The sequence below is a fragment of the Phascolarctos cinereus genome, unplaced genomic scaffold (genome assembly GCF_003287225.1).
Source record: "Phascolarctos cinereus isolate Bilbo 61053 unplaced genomic scaffold, phaCin_HiC Scaffold_726;HRSCAF=1367, whole genome shotgun sequence".
In the NCBI taxonomy this organism is placed as follows: domain Eukaryota; kingdom Metazoa; phylum Chordata; class Mammalia; order Diprotodontia; family Phascolarctidae; genus Phascolarctos; species Phascolarctos cinereus.
Window position 1 is genome coordinate 352632564 of NW_027556098.1, and position 4771 is coordinate 352637334.

Genomic DNA, 4771 nt, shown 5'->3' on the forward strand with positions numbered 1-4771 from the left:
TGGGAGTTCCTACTTTTTCACATACACGCAAACTCAGGCCCCAGTCACTTTTACCTTAAAGTCATTTTAGCTCTAAACCACTACTGCAAGGGTTCATAGGGCCTGGAAGAAGATATTGATGTACTCATAGACCTTCTGGAGCAAAAATCAATAGATAAATAATTAAGTGTCCCCATAGTGTGGGTAATTTCATCTGGATATCCATTGAGATCAATGTCTGTATTACTGGGAAGTGTGGATGGTTTAGAATTAATGGTTCTCAACATTCAGATTATGGGAAAGTTGGTATGAATGTTCCAGAAGACAACAGCCAAGTCTGGTCAACACACTCCTGGCCTTTTCAGGGGCCCAATAGTTGGCAGAAATCTGTTTATATACATTCTTGGCAACATCTAGAATAGGAGTTTCAAACCTTTTTTTAAGCATTATGGTCAATTTTAGCAGCCTATAGACTCCTCAGCATCATGGTTTTTTGTTTGTTTGTTTGTTTGTTTGCTGGTTTGTTTTTAGGCAATTGGGGTTAAGTGACTTGCCCAGGGTCACACAGATAGTAAGTGTCAAGTGTTTAGTCTGAGGTTGGATTTGAACTCAGGTCCTCCTGACTCCAGGGCTGGTCCTCTATCCACTGTGTCACCTAGCTGCCCCTATATTTTTTGAGGGTCATAAATCGATATTTATTATTTAAGTTCAAGAATATGTTATGAAGGAGGTGGGGGGCACATTCAGAACAGAGAATCCAAGGTGGGGCCCTAGGGGAGAGGGAAGAAGGGAGGAGACAGGGAAATGAGAGGCTCTCCTCTGTCTGCTCCAGATGGGGTTGATCCTGATTTCTGAGCCTTAGTCCAGGGCATACAATGAAGTACATGATAATATGAGTTTCCAGGAGCTACAGGTTTAGGAAACATCAAGGGGTACCCAGAGTTACACATCCAGTCAGAGACGGGGGCTGGGATCCTCCTTGGATGAGCAGCACTGTTTCCTTTTAGGAACTGAAGCATAGTGATAAGTTCCATCCCATTTATTTCAGCTCTTGTGAAACATTCTTGTAGTTAAAGTCTTTGTGCTAAAGAATTCTTTCATCACCTCTCTAACTTCTTGTACTTTGCTTCCATCCAACTTGTAAGCTGCCTGCTCAAGAGCTGCTACTTGCTACTCAGTTAAAGAGGTCTGATGTGGATAAGGCTAAAGAGTTGTATATTTCTGGTTTAAGTCCTTTAGGTTTCTACTTATGGTTACTGCAATATCTTTCATTTCTAGATACTTCAAGCTACTCAATTTTTTCATACTTTCTAGAAGTTTATAGTCCTCGCTGCTGGCTATCAGCTCACCATTTTGGAGAACATGTCCTGGCACAGTGTTGTGATGTCCATCTTGATGGGCTCCATGGCCTCCTCAGCTGTCTCTACCACAGCATAATCTAGGCCAGGAAGGGAGGAAGGAGAAAGGATGGAGGAAAGGATGGGCTTGGGGGAGTAGGGGAGGAAAGGGGGGAGGAAAAAAGAGGGGAGAAGGAAGGAGAGAAAAAGGAGCATCATGTTTTTAAATGTATAAAATAAAATACAGAAGATTACAAGGGAAAACGATGATATTGAAATATATATAGATTTTAAACTAAGTTAACAGACCCCAAGTGAAGAACTCCTGCCAGGGTATTTGGTAAAACTTACTGGGCAATTTCTGACCTCCAATAATAGTGTACCAAGCCTGGAATGGTGCTGTGAATTGAGAAGAACAGATAGAAACAAGAAAGAATGATCAGTATTGTTTGAAAGAAAAAAAAAGATGAGTCAATTCAAAAATTCAATTCAATATGTATGTACTTAGTGTCTGCTATGTTCAGAAAATTGTGCTATGCTGAAGGGGTGATAAGGAGTTTAGAAAAGACCTGATTCTTCCTCAATGAAACTCACTGGAATAATCCTTACTAGAGATAACTAGTTAGCAGTCAATAAACATTTATTAAGTACCTTCTTTGTTCCAGACTCTGTGCAAGGCACTGGAGATGAAAAAGAGGCAAAAGACATGCCCTGTCCCCAAGGAGCTCACTGTCTAATGGAAGAGAAAATGAAGGAACACATATATACACACAGGCTATATACTGCATAAATAGGAAATAACTAAGTAAGAGAAGGCACTGGGACTAACAGGGGTTGGGAAATGCTTCCTTTAGAAAATGGGATTTTAGTTGAGACATAAAGGGAGTCAGGAGGTAGAGATGAAAGGGTTCGCATTCCAGGCAAAGAGGACAGCTAGAGAAAATGCCCATAGCTGAGAGATGAGCTATTTTGTTTGTGAAACACTAAGAAGACTGGTGTTACTGGAGCAAAGATTACATGATGAGGAATGAAGTACAACACATCTGGAAAGACAGGAGAGGGCTAGATATGAAAGGCTTTGAATGCCAAACAGAAGATTCTGTACTTGATCCTGGTGGCAGTAGGGAGACCCTGGAGTTTATTGAGGAGAGAAGTGACATGGCTGGACCTGCACTTTAGGAGAATCATTTTGGTGGCTAAATGAAGGATCTACTATTACCAAAATCATTTAGGTTATGTACATTTCCAACCATGTAATATCTAGCCATGACACTCCTCTGTTCAACAATGTTCAGTGGTTCCTAATATAATACAAACATTTAAGATGATTCAGAAATGGAAAGAATCTCAGAATTGCAAAGTGGTAAGGGACCTCAGTGTCCATTCTTACTTGAAGAGCGATATTCACTATAAGATTTCTCTTCAAAATAATCATCCAGTTTCTTCTAGAAGTGAAGGAAAGAGAAACATGAAAATCTTAAGATAGCCCATTTCACTTTGAATTCATCGCAATTTTTAGGATGCTTTTCTTCCACCAATCTGAAATCTGTCTCTCTGTAATTTCTACCCATTACCCCTACAGAGTTGTGCCATCTGGGGCCCAAACAGTAAGTCTCCTTTCTCTTTTCCATGACAGCCTTTCAAATAGTTAAAAAGTTATATGTCCTCTCTCATTCTCTAGGCTAAACATCTCATTTCCTTCAAATGGTGCTTTTTAGATGGGTGATTCAGTCCCTTCTGGTTGCTCACCTATGGACATATACTGGCTCATCCATATCCTTTCTGAAAATGTGTTCCCCTGAGTGGAACACAATTTTCCCCATGTGCTGTAAGCAAGTCAGCATATAGTTGGAATATAATCTCCCTTATTGCATACTACATACCTCTATTAATGTAGCCTGAGAACAAGTGACCATTTTTGTTTGTTTGATTTGGTTTGGTTTGGTTCTCATGTCACACTGTTGACTCACACTGGCCTTACAGCAGTCCATTAAAACCCCCAAAACGTTTTGCAGATGAACTGCTGTCCAGCAACATCTTCCCTGTCTTCATCTGGTAAAGCTGATGTTTTTGAAATGTAGCAATTTTTATTTATCTCTGTGAAAATCGTCTTTGACCATTATTCTATTCTCTCAAGCTCTTTTTGGATTTTAATTATCATCTAGTATATTATCCATTCCAGATCTTTGTCAATTGCAATTTGCATAAACTTGCCATCAACAGAGTCAATGTGAGATGATGTCTTTAGTTCGGAAAACCAGGCTCTAACTTCACCTTAGGAACCTATTAGCTTATAAAAAAAGGAAAATCATAATTTCTCAGAACCTCAGTTTCCTCAGCCATGAGAGATAATAATATTCACAAACCTTAAAAAATTATAAAAATGTTATTGATCATTTTCAATGCCCACATTTACTTTAATATTAATAATATGGAACAATACAGGCACAAGGACATCTTGGGACACTCCCTTGGAAAACTCATTCCAAACGGAAATCGACACATGTTCCCTATTCTTTTTCCAGTCATTCATGTAGCTCTGAATCCATCAAGCTGTACTGTCATCTAGCCCCATCCATCTTGAGAACCTGAAAGATCTTCTCAAATGTTTTACTGAAATCCAACGGCAAGTGTTTCATCTTCCAGTCTAGTCAGTCAGTCAGCAATAGTCAAAAAGCATTTATTAAGCACTTACTATGCACCAGGTACTGTACTAAGCCAGAAAGCCTTTATTTATTTCTTAAAAGATTAATATTTATATTTTTTCCACTTTCAACCCTATACCCTCAATAAAATTAGATATACATAAGCAAGAAAATTTCAATATTAGCCATGGCCTAAACTATGTGTCTCATTCTACATATTTAGTTCATCACCTCTTTGGGAGGAGATGGGTAGCCTTCTTCATTATTGCCCTTCTGGAATTATAGTTGATCATTGAGTTGATCAGAGTTTTTAAATCTTTCAAACTTGTTCATTTTCCTAATGTTGTTCCAGCATGAATCATTCTCCTGGTTCTGCTCACTTTACTCTTTATCACTTTATATGAGGCTTCCTAGGTTTCTCTAAAACTGCCCCCTTTGTCATTTCTTGAAATACAATAATATTCTATTACAATCCTACCACAATATGTTCAGCCATGCTCCAATTGATGGGTATCTTTTTGGTTTCCAGTTCTTTGTCACTGCAAAAAGAGCTACTATAAATATTTTTGTGCATACAGGACCTCTTCCTCTAATATTTCTTTGGGAGTGTAGGCCTAGTAGTGGTATCACTGGCAAGGCACAGTGTAGTCACTTTTTTGTCTAATTCTAAATTGCCTTTTCAGAATGACTACACCAATTCACAGCTCCACCAAGAGGACATCAATGCACTTGTTTTCCTACAGCTCTTTCAACAGCCATCATTTTTTCCTTTTTTTTCCTCAACTTTGCTAATCTGATGGAATTAAGATG

The 4771-nt window shown here is 38.8% G+C and overlaps 1 pseudogene; it reads right to left on the reverse strand.

Moving 5' to 3' along the window:
- Positions 1-749: 749 nt before the first annotated feature.
- On the reverse strand, positions 750-4457 carry LOC144454393 (uncharacterized; annotated as a pseudogene).
- Positions 4458-4771: the final 314 nt, after the last annotated feature.